The sequence below is a fragment of the Artemia sp. Qi Xiang Cuo genome, chromosome 9 (assembly GCF_049724085.1).
Source record: "Artemia sp. Qi Xiang Cuo chromosome 9, ASM4972408v1, whole genome shotgun sequence".
NCBI lineage: Eukaryota > Metazoa > Arthropoda > Branchiopoda > Anostraca > Artemiidae > Artemia > Artemia sp. Qi Xiang Cuo.
The window spans coordinates 76,614,396-76,636,846 of NC_142802.1; the positions used below are offsets into that span (position 1 = coordinate 76,614,396).

Genomic DNA, 22,451 nt, shown 5'->3' on the forward strand with positions numbered 1-22,451 from the left:
GCAGTATACAAAATTTGGTAGTCTTTGAGCTAGAGGTACCGAGATATGTTGCACCCATCGGAGTATCCTACCTTCTATAAGTAAGTAAATAAGTAAATGCAACATTAAGTATGTTGTACTTATAACTTACTTAAACTTACTATAAGTATAAGTAAGTAAATGCAACAAGTATGTTGAGAACCACTTAAAGAATCATTTTCACATTATAACTGATTAAAAGAAGCGTTCTGTACGTCCTTTAGTTGACGCCATGATAGTGTATTGACGTGAGTCGGCAGATTTTTTTTTAACCTGATTTGGTATACAGTTATTACATTTTCTTTTATACTTGCCTATAAGTATTAGATTCAATATATTATTCAATATTTTAAATGCTTTCATGAAACCTACCAAATGCTTTAACTTGTTCTTTTTTCTACTTCAGGTTGACGTAGCAGGTAAAAGAAAAACACTTTCTGCTTGTAACAGATGAAAAAATTAAATGAAGAATTTAAAGAAAATGAATATATAAGAAGGCATTGTTTTTATAATTAGAAAAACCTTGGGGGTACTTGTTTATTATATAAAACACACTCGAGAAGTGAAGTTTGGTGACAATAAGATATGATGAAAATAGAATACTTTATTAGTAAAATTGTGTAGATCATTTATGATTTATTTAATTGGGAACTTCGGCGTCGGCTCAAAGACAAAAATAGTTCATTATTAACGTGATTCTTGACCTAGTTCATTTTAGTTCATTATTAACGTGATATTTGAGGACACCGGTTAGTTTGCTTTGACTAGTAATAGAACATAGTGTCTCACCATGGATTTTCAAATTAAGATTTGGGATTTGCCAAGGACCGAAGAAGAGGCAATCATATTTTTCCAGGATAAGGGGTTGTTACCCAAAACAAAACACACCATGACTTTGTACTCTTACGAGACATTTTTGGAAGTGGAACACTAGGCCAGGTTTTAAAACCGTCAATTTGCGTGTCAATACATGGTTTTCTAAAAATAAAATACCATTTGTTACTGTAGTTCGTTTCATTTATTTCGGGGTAACGAATGTACATCGTTATTTAGGTACATCCCGCCATCATTTACATTCATACTGAGTAGAGTACATGTGGTTCAATACCGCTTTCTAGGGCTATAATAAAAGAAAGGTTGAGGTGGCTAGGGCATGTTGTGCGGATGAAGGATGACAGATTGCCAAAGATTGTCCTTTTTGGCCAACCGTCTAGGGCTAAACGGAAAGCAGGTTGTCCTCTTCTGGGATGGGAGGATGTCATAAAGAAAGATTTAAAGGAAGTGGGAACTTCCTGGGAGGGTGTGAAGAGGGAGGCGTTGAATAGACTGGAATGGAGGAGGAGCATGTATAGCTGTGCTGGCCTCAGGCGGCTTGGTGCTGCGATGAGTTGTTAGTAGTAGTAGTAGTAGAGTACATGTGGCGGGCGACAGTGAAGGCAGAAGGCCGAGTTCATTTTAACGCGGTTCTTGAGGACATTTCTGCGTTCTGGGAGTATATTTCCAAGTTTTAGTTTTCACAATTTTGCTAATAAATTATTCTATTTTCATCATTTTTGTTCATTAGCATTAACCAAGCTTTACTTCGAGTGTGTTTTATATAATAGACAAGTACCACGTTGGGTTTATCTGGGCTGCTCCGATCAGTTTCGGAAGACTCCCAAGATATGGATGTTTTTATCTATAAAGGTACAGCATCCAAAGGATGCCTGTCTTCAAAACAATAACATTCATTTAATTTACTATCGTAAACTGTAGTTTAGAAGCAGCTTAATTTATGCTATTTACAGTCAGAGTATGAAGTATGTACTTATTTTCTGAAAGTTTTATGACTTAGATATGCGATAATATTGTTCTTAGTACTGTTTATGTTGACACTTTGTTTTATCAATAGTTAATTTTAAAAGGCTGTTTTTATAGTACGAAGTATGTCAATGTTCGCAATAAGACCCTCATACGGTGACCCTTATTATAAGCGTCTCCACGGGGATGGACGAAAAAGCCACACAGGGACGGTCCTTTCTTTATTTTCAAAAATTTTTAAAGACCACACAAAGAAAAAAGTCAATATAGAGGCGCATTGGGACAAGTTCTAGCAACAGCAGAAATTTTTTCCACAGTTTTTGGGGGGAAAGATTAACTTGACCTTAGAAATGTCAATCATTCCATCCTTACAGGCGTCTATTAGAGATATTAATATTTGCGAGAACCTGTTAAAGAATGTTGATAGTTATTCTTATGTTTTAAATAGTTTTACTAACCGTTTATTACTACAGTATGACTCGGTTTCATGTATACCAAATTTAATGGGTTTTTAACAGTTACCTTCTTTAGGCTGTAGTAGAAACTTCAGATTTTCTCAGACTTTCTTATGAAAACAATGATATGATCATCAAGTAAAACTAATATTATAAGATATTTTTCTCATTAAAAAACTATAGCACCTTAAAATAATAAAGCATCTTACGTAATATAATTTAATCTTGATTCCACCAAAAAATTTATAAAACAAAGCATACCTTGTGCCTGTAGAGTAGTCTAATTACCATTGTTCGAAGTTCAAATATTTCAAATAGTGGGAATTTTTGGCAAGGTATGACAGCAAAGTAAAACCTATGTTAGTCATTAACAATTATATTTACGGTACCTTTTTTTTCCTACAAAAGACTTCATATATTAGAATAAAACAAAATTTAATTTGTCTGGTTTTAAGTTATGACCAAAAACAGGTATTTTCTTCGAAAAGGGAAGGGTCTTGTGATGAATGCCTTAATACCTTACTTAAAAATTGTTCTAGTGAAAGGCTTGTTGAAAAAGAAGAAGAAACAAGGAAAAGGAGAAAAAACATTTGTTGAAGAAAATTAAATGTGTTAATATACGGCAAATTATATTTTCAGTCAATTTTCAGTCATTCAATCATACTATTCTTAATAAGACTGTCGCCAGAACCGCATTATCTCTATTATAGCAAGAATAACTAATTTTTCTCTAAACTAGCAATTATAGTTACTTTGGTGTTATTTAAGTTTGTCTTTAGTCCCACCTCGTTTTTTAATGCCTCCAAGGATCTACCAAACTCTTCAAAAAAGCTTTAGTTTTCCCTTATTTTTGAATGCTGGTTTAATTTCGCTCTGTTTTTGCACTGATACCTTTATGCTTATTTTTGAGGGGTTTCTAGGGGACTGACCCCTGGCCCTGCTAACTTGGCCCATATTAATTGCCTCAAGCCTTTTTTGTATGTATTTTGTTTTTATCATTGCCGGATGAACTTGTCTGTGCGCAATTTACTTAGTTTTGTAAAACGGTTAATTTCGTTCTCCTAGTAACATACTTTCTTTTGTTTCCAAGAGATAAAAGACCTATTTGATGTCTATTAAATCGTCTCGGTGTTTAGATGATGTCGCTATGTCGAAACGTTTTAGATGCTCATTGGAGTAATCATTTTTATATATATGGCTATCACTGCTTTTCTGTTGCCTCTTATGGCCTATAAAGTGATTTTTCGTATTACATTAATAGATGCAAAGAATATGGACTATGGAATGCCATTTACTGACATGTTTTTCAAGTTTGTTGAGAGCCAACAAAACTTTCTGGTTTTAGGCTTGAGAGATATTTTGGAAAAAATATTGTTTTTTTTTCTGTGTGTGTTCATTTTTCTTTTCTTTTTTTTACTCGGTAAAATGCGAAAAAATAAACTATACAATAAAACATGAAAATTTGTTTTTAAAAAGTTCTTAAAAATGTCAGTTCCGTATATTCTTACGCTGTAATATATTTTAATTCCAAGTCGAAATTCCTTCAAGTCTACCCCACTATTTTATGTATGCTGTATACAGTTCGAAATGGCTGTTTATCCCCCTCGGCTTCAAAAGCTGCTTTAGGGCTTGTTATTGTCTTACATTAAGTCGATTTGTCAACGCACATGGATAAAACACTGGAGGGGGAGTGAAACAAGGGAATTAAAATTGCAAATGATGCATTTTGAAGGGAAGATCTGAAGAATTGCTACGATTCAAGTATTCGATTCAAATCTGATCATGATGAACTACAAGCGCTTAGTCTTATTTGACAAGCAAAACATGTACAAGGCTAAGCGCGGATAATTGAGGACTTAATAAATGAACGGCTAGATCAATAACTATCAGAGATCATTATTATTTACGGCCATGATATTCGTCTCACTATCAATTTCGCTGTCGTTCTATAAAAAATGACTCCTTGTTCTCCAATCTATTATGGAGCCCAGGGTCAGCTTATTAGTGTTAGTAAAGAGCGAAGTGTCTCCCAGCATTTTTATCGTCCCCGGTAACTTCGCATGGAAGGGCTCGTAGAATTTTAGGAAGGGACTGATTCGATTCAAAATTAAATATTATAGTGACTTCGTTTGTCTTTTTTGCCTTCAAGCGTCCCCATAACCCCCAGGGAATCTTATGTGTAGCAATAGTTGTAGTAGCAGTAGCAGCATTAGTAGCAGTATGCAAATGGCAACTTTTTTCAACATCCCCTTCAATACACGATGAAATTTTTAACTTAATACCATCAACCGGTCCTGAAGTATCGCTGATACGTCCTCTTGACAACCTAAATGCGCACATTGTGTTTTGATTTATTTCAATATAGTTACAATGTTGCCCAAAATTTTCGCTAGGTTTATTAGTTGTAGTAGTAGCACCTGCTAATATTGTAGTAGCATTAGGAGTACAGTTAATAGTAGTAGTCTTAGCTTTAGTAGCAGTAGTAGTAGTTGCAGTAATAATAATAATAGCAATAGTTGTAGGAGTAGAAGCAAATAGTATTATGATGCAAATATCGTCTTTTGGCTAGTTCAACATCCCCCGAGAGAGTGAGAGAGAGAGAGAGAGAGAGAGAGAGATAGAGAGAGAGAGAGAGAGAGAGAGAGAGAGAGAGAGAGAGAGAGAGAGAGAGAGAGAGAGAACATGCTGCAGTCAAAATTTTATTCCTTATTTTTTATTTCAAATTTTTCATATATCTTGGCTCTGGGGATCGGAAATTTCAATTCTTTTATCTATTTTTTCAGTTGTCTGAATAGTTGGAGTGGAGTAGCTATCGAGCTGGGCTGTCAAGATAAGATAAATTACTGAAAAACTGCTATCACGAGCCCAAATGGGCCGAATTTGCACTTTAACGCCAATAAAAAACACACCAAACCAACAAAAAAAAAACAAAAAAAAAAACAAAAAAAATAAAAAATTATAAAAGGGCTAATATCAAATGCGTAAAAATGTCAAACAATTAAAGCTCATAAAATCAAAAGATCAATGCCTAATCAGTAAAAAGTAAAAACAATGAATGCTCGTAAAATTAAAAAGATAATAAAATTATTAAAAACAGATACAATTTAGTTATGCGACCAAAAAAAAAGAAAGCTTGAAATTCGTAAAATGAACATTAAAATTATTAGGTAAAAATGGAGTAAGGAGGGGGATGAGGAGATTCATTGATTGAGTATATCAACTATGTAAGGGGTGAAAGTTTTTCTATATTATTATAATATCAGATGCATTAGCTTCCCAGTTCTTGTGGAGGAGAATAGCGCTGAAAGTACTTGCGTCGATAGATTTCCATCAGAAACTACTTTTTTTTTTAATTCCCACTCTAAGACAAAGAAATCGTGTCAAACGTATACCGAAGAATAGGGATAGACTCAGGAAGGGGACCTTGGAACCCAACGCCTCTGAAATTCCAAATTTCCTAATTTCTCTGGGCACTTTTTATTCAAATTATCAAAAAAGAATGTTTTATTGTCATTGCCCTTCCCCAAAAATTTCCTGTGTACGTACCTGATAGAAATTATAGCAAAAGTAATTATAATGTCCTGGCATTTGTTGTAGCTTAGTTCTAATGCTTTTAAAGCGTATATATATATATATATATATATATATATATATATATATATATATATATATATATATATATATATATATATATATATATATATATATATATATATATATATATATATTATATATATATTATATATATATATATATATATATTATATATATATATATATATATATATATATATATATATATATATATATATATATATATATATATATATATATATATATATATATATATATATATATATATATATATATGTATATACGGGCTTTCTTCTATGTTTCTCAATACACAACCAATCGTGGGGAAACAAAATAAAAAGGAGAATTTGACCGATAGAGTTCGACGAAAAAGGGAAAACGCATGCTTTAATTTGTTTGATGACGATGATCCAGCTACACTCTACTCCATGTTTTTATACACAGATAGACTAGGTTTTTTTCTTATTAAACAGTCACATAATCTCATAATTGAGATTCTTGATTTGCGCTAATGATTGATCAAACAGTTCGTGGTAACGAACTGTAAGTAAGGAGCGACCAGGCTCAATAGTAACCGAAACTCTAAAAAACTGAACTTTGATACCAATAGATACATATAAAAAATCAGATTTTCATGCTGATTTCAAATATATAAGTTTCATCAAGGTTAGTCTTACTAATCAAAAGTTACGTGTCTGAGAAAATTTGGCTGATTTTCGAAAAAAGGGGGAAAGACCCCCTAAAAGTTATAGGATCTTAATGAAAATAACACCATCAGATTCAGCGTATCAGAGAACCCTACAGTAGCGGTTTCAAGCACCTATCTACAAAAATGTGGAATTTTGAATTTTTTGCCAGATGAAAGATCACAGATGCGTGTTTATTTGTTTTTAAGTTTTTTTGTTTTTTCCCCCAGGAGTGATCGTATCGACCCAGTGGCCCTAGAATATCGTGGGATGGCTCATTCAAACGGAAATTAAAAGTTCTAGTGCCCTTTTTAATTGACCAAAAAAAATGGAGGGCAACTAGGCCCCCTCTCACGCTCATTTTTTTCCCAAAGTCACCCGATCAAAATTTTGAGATAGCCATTTTGTTCAGCATGGTCGAAAATATGGTAACTATGTCTTTTAGGATGACTTAATCTGCCGAAGTCCTCGGGGGGAGGGCTGAAAGTTATGAACTTTACCCAATGTTAACATATAGCCTAGTATTAGTTATTGGGAAGTATACAGACATTTTCAGGGGGGATTTTTTCTGGTAAGTGGAGGGAGGGGTGGGTCGGGGGTTATATGAGAGGACCGTTCCATGAAGGAAGTTTTCATGGGGGAAGGGACATTGCTATGAAGGGGCGCCGGATTTCCCAGCATTATTAATGAAAAAGATCAGAAACGAACAAGGAGCAACATCAAACTGAAAGTAAGGAGCAACATCAAAACTTAAAACGAACAGAAAATATTACGTATATAATTAAAGAGCAAGGTATTGACTAGGGGGCGAACCCCCTAATATACGTATTAAAAATCTAGGAATATAGAAGTTCGTTACATAAGTTAATTCGTAAGTTACGTATATTTATTACTAATAAAACATTCGTAAATAAAATTAAACAAGTTTCAAGAAAGCCATTTAACCAAATAAAATTAAAATTAATATGCAAATTTTGTTTTAATTATTAATTTACAGCGAGCCAAAATTAAAACCTGCATTAGTTCAAAAACGTTCAAAAATTAATTAAAAAAAACAAGTTTTTTTAACTGAAAGTAAGGAACGACGTTAAAACTTAAAACGAACAGAAATAATTCCGTATATGAAAGGGGCTGTCCCCTCCTCAACGCCTCGCTCTTTACGCTAAAGTTTGACTTTCTTACAACTCTTTTTTTTTAAACAATACAAAACTTTAGCGTAAAGAGCGAGGCGCTGAGGAGGGGACAGCCCCTTTCATACACGGAATAATTTCTGTTCGTTTTAAGTTTTAATGTTGCTCCTTACTTTCAGTTAAAAAAAAGTTGTTTTTTTATTTAATCATATACTCAGAAGAGATGTGCATAATAATATAAAATCAAAACACAATTTTTTAAATTAAGTCTACCTTAAGTGACTTATCTTGAAGCAATCACTCAGTCGTAAGTCATATCTTCACTTTTGTTAAGTGTAATATTTTTCCACCTCTAAATTAACGAGTAGGCTTGGATCTAATTTAAGGGTGAACGTTCGGTAAAAACTATTCTACCTTCAAAGGCAGCTAACCTTTTTCGATTGTTTTGTCATCTTTGCTGATTGATTTACTATTCATGATGAATGGTTGTACCCAAAGCAAAAGAAATGTTGTATATTTGACTGTTGTAGTTAAATTAAAAGGTAATTCTTTGCGTATGCTCCTTATGCAGCTTTAATCGTTTTTTTCTGCATGCAAAAGATCAAATTTGCGACTGTTTTTAATTTTTTGTTTTGAAGAAGGTGCAGCTAGATCACAGTCGCTTGTGTTCTCTAAAATATTTTGAGTTGATAACTTTAACTAGCGTGTTTACTATAATTTAATTGCAGCAGCGAAAGTTGGAAAAATTTAGCAATTGATAATTCTGCGGCTATTACAAAGAGTAAATCAGCGGTAAAAGTTCTTCACAACGGTATCTAAAAAACTGTTGAAAAACTTTTATTTGTACATTTTGCAGAGATCGTAACTAAATGAAATAAAAGCGATAAATCAAATTGCAGAATTATTTCCACGCAAATTAGTAAATAAGTCTGTAAAAAACTTATGAACGAAATTTCTGCTGTTAAATGTCTCCTTCAAAATTAGAAAAATAGTCAGATTGAAAATCGCAAATTATTCCCCGTCATTAAAAAAAAAAAGAAAAAAAAAATCCAAAATACTTCTCAGTTTCATTTGTGTATCATGGTTGCAGCAGTAGCTGCAACCTAGTAAAGAGCGAACCACTGCCCATAGTAACTAAAAGTTAAAAAACGCGTTTTGAAGAAAAAGTGCCTATCAGCGAGAAAGAATCGCCATCTGACATTGATTCAGGAATGGTGACTATTATTTCGGTTTATCTTAAAAGTAAAAGTTTATTGCGACAAGAAATATGGTAATTTCGAAAAAAAGTCTGAGATCTCTCGAAAATGGCGTCGGATCACTGCACCATTGCGAAAACTGCACCATTGGAATCAGTAGCATGGTTGAAAACCGTGAATAGGGGAATTACAGTCCCCCACCTACAACATCAAGGAAAATCACTTTTGTATCACGTTGATCACATGATATGTCTCCTTTTTTTCATTTTCCAGGGCTGGCAGTTACCAGAACATCATACAGAGATGTTTAATGACTCATTTAAAAGCTATTTATTATATATACGTGCTTCTTATAAACTCCACCTTCTACAAGTGCCATATGGCGCTAAAAGTGGCTTTTTGTGCCATTTCTAAAGGGGTGGGGCTAGTGGGCTACCAAAACATCGTAGACAGATGTTTAATAGCTCATATAAAATATATTGCTCATATCTATGTTTTTCTTATAAGTTCCACCATCTGCAAGCGCCAAATGTCATTTGGCGCTTGGCTGCCATGTCTCAAGTGGAAAAGCTGGGCTATTGGGCTACCAGAACTTTCTAGAGAAACGTATAATGGTTTATTTGAAAGCTATTGCTCATATCTACGTGTTTTTTATCAATTCTACCATCCGTAAGTGCCATATAGCACTACACCTTTGGTACCACTTCTTTAGTGGAAAAGCTTGGACGTATGAAACGGCACCATAGTAATAATTATGGTCTAAAACCTTTAACTAGAGGTTTACAAGAACCCCTTCCGTATATTCCCCTCCCAGCTCCCTTAGTAAGGTTCATAATCGTCCGCTCACCAGCTGGCTACTGCAACATTAGCAGGGCTAGCGGGTTACCAGAACATTATCGAGAGGTGTTTAATGGTTCGTTCGAAGAGAAGTTAAGATTGTTAATGCCCTTTTTAAGTGAACCAAAAAATTTGAGGGCTTCTAGCCCCCCTTACTTTGCATCTCCTCCCCCAAAGTCTTCCGACCAAAATTTTGAGATAGCTACTTTGTTCAGCATAGTTTAAAGGTACTAAAAATTTAATTTTGGTGATGATATGAATGACTCTCAATAGTCCCTGGAGAAATGGCGGTACGCGGTATCGGGCGTATTGGTATCACATGTGTTGGTATCTCAAATATCGGTATTGGGCGCATCAGTTTCGGTTTTTTTTTATCATGGTTTTGTGCCTTCTATATTTTTTTTTTCATAGTCTTACACGAGCAGTGATATCAGTAACTTTCAGTATACAATTAAAATTATCTTTAGAACTTAGGCATAAAAACAAACATTATCTTAATAAGTGCAAAGTCATTAAACAGCATGTGAAAATAATGAAGAGTTTTAAGGTATGATACAAGCGAGTCTTGAGTCCTAATCCTATCAAGATCGCTTCACTTCGAACTTCTCTACAAAATAATCAGTGAAGTGTCCTTTTCAGATCCAAAACGACTGTCAACCATTGGACTGAGCTTATTGTGCAGAATTGATGCCAAATTAAAACGAAAAAATAAATAAAGCTACAATCCTAAAATACTTTATATTTATACAGTTAAAAGTGTCCTAAAACGGTTTACTTTTACTGTACCAAAACTCCTGTATTTTTGTGTTTTCAGTAAAGCTCTAATTTTCTATAATCCTACAAAAACAGGGAAATATTAGCAGTTGGTTTATTTGCACTAGTTTTATCGATATGTGTTAGATAGGCTGTGAAGTATCAATTTTTGCTCGTTTTTTAGTTTCAACTTCGCTCTTTAATTTCCTCAGAAAAACTTCTTTTTAATTAATTCCAGAAGGGGACGGAGAAGCAGGAGAATATGGAAATGATTTAAGAAGCTAAAATGATTCATAGACTTTAGAGTGAATCTGAGCTACCGGGCATAATTGACTGCACTGTTCTTCTTCTTAAAGAAAAAGCACTTGGAGTCCTGAACGGAGTCCTTTCGGCTTTTAACTGCACTTTTCTTCTTCTTCGTTGGAAATCACTTGGACTCCATCATTTGATGTCTTTCTGGCTTCCAAGTTGGTGGATTCTCCTCCATGGCATTGAATTTATGTTCTTCCGAGGGGGGGAGGGGGGGACTAATTTGGCTTTTTCATAAGGGCCAAACAAGGGAAGCGTAGGGTCCTGTCACCATTTCCCCGCAATTTTAGAGTAAACTCGGCAGGTACCTCTACGGCTCTTGCGACAGGACCCTCCCCTTCTTCTGCTTGTCGACCCCTCTTCGTTAAATTTACGATTGCTTCTAAACTTATTCATATTTGAGTAATTTTTGGGAAAGCCCAATAAAAGCTAGTTAGATGTTCCAAGACTGGGCTTACACTATAACTTCTGCTTTTTGCTTGAGAGCCAACAGCTTTTCTAACATATACTGTTGATAGTCTATTAAAAAAGAAATCAATATTTTATTCTTCCGCAGTGGCATCCCTCTCTTTCTGGCTAAAGCTTTCCTCTCAAATGCACTTAAAAAAAGAATAGGGAGGTATCAGAAAACGTGATGCAATGAAAAGCCCAAAATACTAAAAAGTTGTCTTTCATTTGAAGTGAGGAATGATTACAGCTGACAAAAGCAGATATCTTCTCAGAATTTCTTTTGGATTCTCTCCAGCCTCAAATCGAGAGTTTTGTCATAAAAAGCTTTCTAAACGGATTAAAGAAAGCTTTTATCTTGTCTTTTATTCCATAAGCCGACTTTCGATTAAAAAATTGGAAGTTGAATTCCTCCCCTAAAGAAAAAAAAACATAAATATGACCTTTCTCCGTATATCCTCTATATTGTTTTCTTTCAGAATGACAGTCGTATAGAAGAATATTCCCTTGTATAAAATTCTCTACGGTTACTTTTAAGTGGTTAAAGATCATTTTCAAATGTTCTCACTATAACTGACACCCCATATATCTGAAAGAAAACTTATGTCTAATTCGACTATTTTCCAAGATATTTCACCGCTTGTTAAAGATCTGTGAGAACGAATGATTTTATGTCAGCTAATATAAATAAAATCCACCAGATTTTAATGATGTTTACTCTTAGCTTTTAACAGAAACTTATCATACTTATCATACTATTAAGCTTACTAAATTTTAGACTTAAAATTATCAAACTTATTGAATTGGTCTGGCTCTTCCCTATTGTTCTTCCATTGTTGTAATTGAGATTAAGACATTCAGTCTTATTTGACTTCAAAACAAAACCATATGTCTTAAAAGCGCTTAAAAACTTGTGTTTCTGGATTTGTCCTCTTTACTGGCAAGCCCTCTAAAGTAAAGTCTGCCAAGTGCACAAATCAATGATAAAATGGATGTACGGAAGACTGCTTTTTCCGGATCTCCGTATCCAGTGTCTATTAAATATATGATGGCCCTGGACGATTTTCTGCGGCTGTGGTCAGTTTATAAAACACTCGGCTTATGGATGTAAATAGCTAAATGTAATCACATCTTACTCAAGAACCGAATCATTTTTGGACCCCCCAGAAGACCCAAGAAGGATACCAGTTGTTAATTTCATCAGGCTACTGGCTCTAGTAGATTATCCAGGTCTGCCTTCGTCTCAGTTCCCAGAGAAGTCAGGCAGCGAAAAAGCGTAAGCAATACATCGCCTCTTATTTGCTACCGAGTCTGAATGATGTCGGGTATGCGAATAAGTGAGAAATAAAGAGCTAAAGAAAGAGAACATTTGTTTTTGGCTTTACATATCCCGATAAAGTCATTTACCACTAAAAATAGTTTTTATGAAATTGGCTGAGCATCTCACTTCTCAGTATCGGAATTCCCGCTGGACAGTTCATGCAAGCAGTGAATCAATTACTACCATTGTGTATTTTCAACGGTAGCAATACTATATAAAACTCCTTAATCTAGTTACTAATATCCTTCATCAACATATCTTCCCCCAGGATAGCTTAGTGTCCTGACTCCCATCATCAGTCTTAAACTTGTATCACAAATCAGATTTCTTATCAGCCACCCTCGTGGGAGATACTGTCCCTCGTCATGAGTGATTATTCGAAAGTCACTAGAAGCAGAGAAAGTGCGGCATGTTGCTGTCAGATGAAAGCTCTTTCTATTGTCCCTCTGTCACGGAAATTTCCGTGATGTCAAGTCAAATTTGTCGCTTTTTCATAAAAAGCTTTAGAGTGGAGCTTATTAATGACTTTAGTGTTCTATTAGTTAGTGCCTTGTCACGGAACTGCGACGAGGAGGAGCTTTTATTTCTTTTTCTTTAATAAATTTACTCCACCTGTTTGTCAGATTATAACACCTGATTTATTTTTCCCGGACCGATAGAAAAACATGCTCGAACGAACATCGAAGGGCTCCTCCAATCGTAGATCAGTCTAAACTTCCCCTTCACATCGAGCAGGAAATTTAGATATCTGGGTATGAAAAAGATTTTTAATCTATTTGGCTCCCTTGGAAATATACTGTCACCTCTAAGCATACATATGCTTAGAAAAGAGTTTCGAGGGTGGCCAAGATTTTTCAAAATACTCCAAAAGATGGAAAGTAAATGAGAAACGTGAGATTTTGCGACAGCCCTAAAGCTGTAATCTGCAAAGAAGAACAAGATAGTTATTTTATTGGTTTCATTAGCTTCAGATCTATCCGTTCACCGAGCCAGAATTATGACATTACTTAACTTTTTCATAGATGTGAATCCTCAACTCTTGTTCTTTATTAAAAGGATTCTAAAAAAAAAATACTGCCCCTAAATCACCAAGAACCACTTTTGCCATTGAAAGGTAATTGTTTTTTTTTTTTTTTAAATTAGCCGTGACATTTTGTAGGCTACGTAATTGTGAATTGTTTTGGATGTTTTACCGTAATTGCGGAAGCTGTGTGCTGTCCAACATTTCTTCTTTTCGTCAGTCAGCCTGTTTTGTTTAATATTACATTTTTGACTGCAGGAAATTCGACTTAATTGAAGGAAATTTGACGAAAAAATCTGACTTTTTAATAGTCAGAAAAATGATATAAATCCTTATATATGATATATGGTTCTTAAATAGGAATTTGTTTTTTCAACTACCTTCAACCAGTTTTAACTGTATTTTTCAGTCTGAAAAATGATAAAACGCAAATTTCAAAGAAGCAATGCAGTGTATGCATTTTTTTTAGCTATCGATCGATAAAAAAATTAGTGTCTTACACTGAAACACATAAAGCCGTAAAACTGCAAAAAACATTTTGTCCGCTCTTTAAAATTAATATTTTATTACTATTTATATTTATTAATATTTTGATATTCTATTAACAGAGTATTGATACAAAATAGCGCCTTTTCAGTTACCGTTGGCGAATCATTCCATGGAGTACCAAAGTGAAATCCCCCAATTTTAGAGTGACAGACACTTATTGTGTGGCATAACAACCAGGATTGTTATGGTAAGCTTCCTCGTGGATAACAAGACAGGTCCCTATGTTTTTATCGGAGGACTCAGTAATTAAAAAAATGATTTGATAAATTATATAAGAAGAGCCCTGAAATTCGAGGAACTTAAAAAAAAATGGGCGGGGGCTGTCCTTGAGGCCCTTCCCTGTGTACGTCTCTGACGAAAGAGTCAGGTAGTTGTTCAAAACCACCGTCAAGGGATTTTTAAACCTCGTTTTCATCTACTTTTTCAATCGAAGTTAGCCATCTGATGTCAAAATGGGTGAACAATCAGGTTAAACCAAAATAGGGTGACTTGGCCGCTTTGCCTGCACCCCGCCAAGACGGGAATTGGCTGGTTATGGGTACTGACAGTACGTGGTCAAATTCGCCTTGAAATTAAACTGAAGATATAACTTGACTACATAATCGTAGATAGCAAAAGCTGTATTTTTACTGTGTGTTTTACTGGGATGTTTTTACTGGATATGTTTTGTATTTACTGGGGGGAGAGAAGATTTTATATAGAGATGGAAGAATTAGTGGAACTGTTAGTGTGGCAATGATCAAAGTTGTAACTTGATTAAGCCCCACTTCAAAGAATCTGGAACGAAGAAGAAATTCCATTTGCATTCAATTTCCAAGATAAATAATTTTGTAAATCCATCAAGAAACTTAATCTAATTGCTGGAACAAGAAAGAGGGTATCGATCAATAATTACAGCAGGAAAAGGATTTGTCGATTGCTATTAGTCTTCTAAGGGAGGAAACAATTTTGTGACATTTGTTTTAAGATGAACACCACCAATGCCCCTTAATGAAATTCCCGTGAGAGGAAACATGCAATAATGTCGTCTCTTGACCACCAATTCTGTGTTCGATTGTCATTCGAATAGTCAATTGGATCTCCTATTTTAAAGATAGGGGGAGGTTGCTTCGAACTAAGAATTTGGACACAGGAAACCACGGCAATGACATAGGTCAAGTATGACTCTGAAGAATGATTGGCTAGATCTTTTCTAGAGGAATTGTTTAATGGTAGTTCTAGTTCCTCGTAAGAATGACTGGATATCAAATTATGGGCCCAGTCATTATAGATAGTTAGTCACGTTTTGCACGATATACCAACAATGTACCTCTTGAGCCAAACTTAAAGCAAAACTTCCTCGAATTGGGTAGGAATATGTCACAGGGAGGAATTTGAAGGAACTGGGGACTCCATGGGATGGCGTAAACTATGATTTTTTAACAAATTGGTTCGGAGGAGGAGCGTACGCAGTGGTGTATATCTCAGGTGGCCTAGTGCTGTGATGAGTTGTTTATGGTAGTAGAAGGCGTAATCTGTCTCTCTAAATTTTGCTCTTTCTTTAAGACTCTATATATGTTCCAGTCGCTATCAATTATATATTTACACATTGATATATTAACGTCTTTATGTTTAATTATCGCATTAACGTTTAATGCTACACTCCCTATATTCAACATCTTTCTTTCAACCTCTGACGTAGCCCTTCTATATTATTATTGTTTAATAGGTTTTATATCCAAGAATTTTGGCTGGAATCAGCGCTATTGTAGGTTTAAATTACTTATTACCTGCCTTTAAACCTTCATTGTAGGTTTTCATTGTAGGCTATTGTAGGTTTAAATTACTTCAAACCTGTCTACGGTATTGCCGCTTCTGTATCAAACTGCTCGTGGTAGCGATACGCTACATATAGTTCGTTACTAACGAAGCGACTCGGCCCAATAGTAACCGAGACTCTAAAAACGTAATTTTGATAACAATAGATACGTCAAAAGGATTGTTTTTTTATGCTAATTCCAAATATATAAGATTGCTTAAGTTTAATGTTGCCCATTAGTTTAAGTTTAAGTTGCCCATTGCTTAAGTTTAAGCTAAGAGTCGTGGAAAATTTACCTGTTTTAAGAAAAAGGGGGGAAACATCCCCCAAAAGTCTCGTAATCTTATTGAAAATTGCGCCCTCAAATTTAGCGTATAAGGAAACCCTACTGCAGAGGTTTCAAGCTCCCATCTGCGAAAATTTGGAATTTAATCTTCTTTTTTTTTTGACAGAAGAAAAATCACGGAGGCGTGTTTATTTGTTTTTTTATCTTCCCAGGGGTGGTAGTATTGAACCAATGGTCATAGAAGATCGGGAGAAGGTTCAGTTGCACGGAAATTAAAAGTTCCAGTGCTTGTTTAATCAACCAAAAAGATTGGAGGGCTACTAACCCCCTCTCGCACATTTTTCCCCTAAAGTCGTCTGATCAATATTTTGAGATAGTCTTTTTTTTAACACAATTATTTAGTTTTTAATGTCTTTTGCACTCTTTTTTACAGTCAGAATCTTTTTTCCCTTTTTTTCTTTAAAAGATGGTAAGAAATTTCTCCTGATTTTTCTTTTGCAATATTAAAATCAAATTCTCTCCAGAATTTCTCCTTCAAAAACATAGTTAAAAATCACTAAAATAAAATTAGGCTGTCTGTATTACTTGAATTAAACAAGGATGTCTTATTAATCAGGTTCGTATGGGATAAGGAATCCTATGCTGGTGTTTCTTCCATAATAGAAACATAATATTCAAGATTTACAACGCCTACGGAATTATATTTTACAACGCCTACGGAATAAAGTATTTAAAATACCGAGGACAATGAAAATAAAAGCTGACTTTTGAATCAGTAAAGTGGAAACTCACTCAGCCATATATATATGTTAAAAAGTTAGGATAAATCTAGAATTCAATTTTTAATTAAAGAGACCTCCATGTGCAATTATGTGGTTTTGGTAGGAGCGGGTGGTAAAAAAATATTTTCTTTTTAATTTTAAAAAATCAAAATGTAATTTTTTTTTTACCAAAAAAGAAACGTAGGTGAAGAACCAGCTAAAATCAACTAGAAACATGACACCAAACAGCTTAAGAAAGTATAGCTTTCTATTAGAGATTAAATATAAAAAAAAGATTTTTAACTCAAAGTAAGGAGCGACATTAAAACTTAAAACGAACAGAAGTTATTCCTTATGTGAAAAGGACTGTCCCCTCCTCAACGCCTTGCTCTTTTTTTTGTTGTTTTTAAAAAAATAAAGCTGTGAGACAAAGTCAAACTTTAGCGTATAAACAATGGACAAAGTTCAGAACTTGCAGCCATTCTCCGGGGGCTGCGGGGGATTAAGTCATCTTTAAAGACATAGCTATTAGATTTTCGACTATGTTGAACAAAATGGCTATCTCAAAATTCTGATAGGCTGACTTTGAGAAAAAAATATGAGCGTGGGAGGGGCCTAGTTGCCCTCCAGTTTTTGGTCGGTTCAAAAGGGCACTAGAACTCTTAATATCCATTTGAATGAGCCGTATTGCGATATTCTATGACCACTGGATTGATACGATCACCCCTGGAAAAAAACCCAAATAAACATGCATTTGTGATCTTTCTTCTGGCGAAAAATACAAAATTCCACATTTTTGCAGGTAGGAGCTTCAAACCTCTACAGTATGGTTTTCTGATACGCTAAATCTGATGGTGTTATTTTCATCAAAATTCTTTGACCTTTAGTGGGTGTTTCCCCCCTTTTATCGAAAATAAGGCAAATTTTTTCAGGCTTGTAACTTGATGAAACTTATATATTTGAAATCAGTATAAAAATCCCATTCTTTTGATGCATCTATTGATATCAAAATTCCGTTTTTAGAGTTTCTCAAACTGTCTTTGGGAATCAGCAGACTGACTTTTTGAGTTTTCTGATTTTTTTTAGTTTTTTGGACCATAATTAGTTTTGCTTATTCATATTCACGGTTCAACGTAGCAAAAGTGATGAAAATATGGTTCTGTCCTAAAAAACTCATAGTTTTGAAACGCTCGAAAGAAAACTCTTAGAAAATCGCAGTTTTTCAGGTATGAATAGTCCTAAGACGAGTCTGGCGGGCAAAAAGTGACTTTTTTGTGTTTTGTAGTTTTAACATTCCTGCAGTAATTAGACTAGCAATTATTGTTTGAACTACCAGTAGAGCCTGTGGGACTACAGACATAAAAAAAAAAACGCAGCGTATACTCTTTATGAGGATCGAAAAAATATTTCCCCCTTCCCTCACCTCAAAATCCAAAATCCCCTTACCCCCACCCAAAAAAAAAATTGAAAGCTTCGACTAGATCCCCCAGTTGTGAGACAAAGCAGGGTAAACTTTAAAAAAAAACTATATTCAAAATTTACCTTCATTTTATTGACACCTACAGGGGAGAAAATTGCACCGATATTTCGCATCATACTTCAGCTATCCATTATAGTATGCCCTAAGGTTGTTTCCAGAGGTTCAGATTAGTGACTGGCTGAGAGTTACTGGTGTGGGCAATTTATAGGCAATTTATTATTATCATTTTCTGTTTTATGGCATTTTTTTTCATTAATTTATTGAAATGGCTATTGGCATAGATTGTTCGCTGTGTTGATGCTTCTTAGCCAGCAAACTGACAAAGTCTCCTCTATGGCATCCTATTGCCTTTTTTTGACTACCTTTTACAAAAATCCCCAAGGTTCTTTAGTCACTTTTAGCCTTTTATTATTACTCCTACTCTTACTACTACTACTACTACTAAAAACTCAATACAGCACTAAGCCGCTTGAGGCAAACACAGCTATGCACGCTCCCCGGCCATCCCAATCTATTCAAAGCCTCCCTCTTTGCACCCTCCCAGGAACTTCCGATTTCTTTTAAATCTTTCTGTACGATCTCCTCTTACCCCATTCGGAGACAACCTGCTTTTCGTTCGGCCCTAAATGGTTGGCTTACAATGACGATCTTTGGCAATCTGTCATCTCACGACTCCTTTTCTTGATTATTTCATTTTGGTATTTCCCCTAATATCTCTTCATGGTTACATCATAAACTCTATTTACATTATATTCTTGAAGGTACATCGATTTATTTATTTTTTCTTCGTAGCATTAAGACTAGAGATCATTTTTCTCCAATAGCTCTTTCCTTCTTGTCAAAATATGGATGAGCATCTGCCAAATCCCTATTTCTTAAATTAAAATTACAGTAAGTTTGCCGTCTCTTCGTTAATAAAACAATGAGATCTTATTAACTGTACTGCCACAAAGATATCTTGCAGCTGTCTCTTATATAATAAAAGGATAATTTTGTGGATAGATTTTACAAGCCCTAGGGTATAAAACACATTAAGTGTGGATCCATTAGAACAATGTCAATCATCCGTTTCTTAGAAAACTTTGCGTGCTACTTGGGAATTTTGAGGGATTATATTAGGATAGAAGAAATGACGTTGCTTATTCCATGGTAGAGAGGAATTGCTGAGGAAGGGATTTTAGACGTGGAATTACGGAATACCATTAAGTCTTTAATAGATTACCTTAGAAGAACTTTATTCAAGGCACTTTCTATTCCTACTAAGATTTAACCTTTGATATGAAAAGTTTAAGTTTTAGCCTTCATCCCTGCTTTTATTTGATTATTTTTTATTTTATTTTTCCCATAAATAAGCCATTAAATGAGAATGATATTTAACAAAAGTAGTTACTTTTTTAGTAAAAAACGTATGCATTTTCTAAACTCTCTCTAATCAACATGGCGTCCGGACCCTGAACTGCAATTGATGACTATAGTTGACTTATTTTCAGTCAAGTCAACCTTGGTTCTGACTGCCACTCTAACAATGCCCGAACGTCGAAAGAATTTTCTCTTCCAGTAAGGTAATTCTCAGATTTCCAGGCAAAATTTCTAGAGGAACTTAAATGGAATCGTTTTTAAATACCCTTAGGTCAATTCTGTTTAAAATTCTGAAATCCCTAAGCGAAGTTCACAGTATCTTTAATTAACTAAGCGCTGACCTTAGTCAGTAATAAAAGTTACAAAACGTCAACTAGGTTTAGAGAGCAACACGGTCAGAGTAGCTGTGACTACAGAGAACAAAACGCTTGAAGTTACTGCAGTTCATTTATCAAGGAGGCACACTTGTGCCTCTTCAAAGAGGCGACCCACCACAATGTTAAGCGATTTCCGGTCCTAGAGGTCGCAGAGAGACCGCGGTGATCGCATTTTGTAGCCCAAGCTCAAACTAAGAAAAGTGCAAAATTTCATCCTCCTCCGACTTTATCTTCATGGGGTAAACTGGGCCGGAAGTTTCGACCCTCCCACCACAACCCCCCTTTAACGTTGTCCGATCGGGCTGAAATTTAGAGGTTAAGCTTTCCTAGGGCCCGGGAGCTTATCCTCGAAATTTCAGCTCCTTCCCTGTTTTCCAAAAAACAGATATAGCCACTTAATGTTCATTTCTCTTTTTTTTTATTAGCCACGCCTACAGGCCACAGTTGGCAACGGATCCAGGTGAATGAGGACTCATTCGAAGCGGAATTCGACCTGTTAGGGCCTTTTGATATTTTCAGACCGAAAAAATTATCCCCCGAATTTACATTTACGAAAAACCTTGTTTTCCTATAAGAGCCCATGTTAAATTTTCCCACCACAGCCCCCCTTTAACGTTGTCCGATCGGGCTGAAATTTAGAGGATAAGCTTTCCTGGGGCCTGGAAGCTTATCCTCGAAATTTCAGCTCAATCCGATCACTCCTTCCCTGTTTTCCAAAAACCAAATATCAAGTTTTGTGGGTATTTGCTTACGTCAAAAATACATCGCACAGAATAAAAATAATTTAACGTGTCTCTTTGGTACAGTGGTCGCTACTCCTGACCGTCAAGCGGAAGACCCGGGTTCGATTCCCCGTCAGAGAATTTTTTTTTACATATTGAATTTAAAGTTTAAAAAAGAAACTCAGTTTCTTTTTTAAATACAAACTATTAAATCCTTCGGCTCAACAGGCGTCTCCAGAAGAGCTCTTTAAAGAGGCACAAGTGTGCCTCCTCAATCTTAAAGAGCAGGGGGTTTGGGGGGCGGCAGCCCCATCACTTAACTCCTGACACGATCAGCTAACAGTTAGTCAAGCAATAATAAGTAATAAACTGTACAAAAATGTGCAAAATTATTTGAAAAAAAACTACGTTTTCTAAAGAGTTAAAGAGGCTGAGTCAAAAGTTCGAACCTTAAAACGTACATTAGGAGGTACAGTTGGGGGGCTGCCGCCTCCCAAACCCCCGCTTTCGCAGCCTTTAAATAAAAAAAAAAGTTTTTTAAACTGAAAGTAAGGAGCGACATTAAAACTTAAAACGAACAGAAATTATTCCGTATATGAAAGTTTATGAAAGGCTGTGCCCTCCTCAACGCCTCGCTCTTTACGCTAAAGTTTTTATTGTTTAAAAAAAAAGTTGTAACAACGTCAAACTTTAGCTTAAAGAGTGAGGCGTTGAGGGGGGCACAGCCCCTTTCATATGTAGCATAATTTTTGTTGATTTTAATTTTTAATATCGCTCCGTTCTTTCGGTTTAAAAAACTTTTTTTTTTATTTAAAGTCTGCAAATTCAGGTATGTTGGGAGGCGGCCGCTCCCCCCCTGTACGTCCTAATCACTGTACGTTTTAAGGTTCGAACTTTTGACTCAGCCTCTTTAAAGCTTTAGAAAACATAATTTTTTTCAAATAATAGTCAAATAAAGTCGAAGGCTAAAGGCACTCAAAGCAACATGAAACTGAATTGCTCATAATTTGTCTTTACGCATAATGTGCAGTAATTTTTAAAGCCAGATCAGCTGAAGTTCTGCGAAAACGCCTACAACGGTAATTAAACCATATGCACATAATTAGTGTTTGTGGTATAGCTTGTTTAACGATATGTTTATTATCACAGATGTGAGTATGATAAGCTAGATAAAAACGGGAAACAAACTATTTTTAGGGAAAATTTCGTAAAGGTGAGAACATTATTTTTGGGATGTTAAAACTTTTTTAAACGGAAAATTATTTTTAAGCATACTTTACATACTTTACTCTATCGTATGGGCTCCAGTTGGAAACAATACGCGATGTTCTATACTAATCTTGGAATATCGGACTAAGTTTTGATATGGAACATCGAAGCGAGGAGCCGAGTTTTGAACGAGCAATTAATCTTGGAAAATTTTTTGTAATGAATATTTCTGAATAAGAATATTACAACACAAATAAAATATCCTGCCAGCTCTTAAGAATTAGACACAAATAGTGTTTAGGTCTATTAGAAAATGTCTTATGATTCGTTTCTAATAAAATGTT

At 35.0% G+C, this 22,451-nt stretch overlaps 1 protein-coding gene across 1 annotated transcript in view; it reads left to right on the forward strand.

Moving 5' to 3' along the window:
- The window catches only part of hwt (SH2 domain-containing adapter heavyweight), a 251,695-nt gene that overhangs the window by 131,229 nt on the left and 98,015 nt on the right, over window positions 1-22,451 (forward strand). The gene's annotated exons all lie outside the window — the stretch shown is intronic.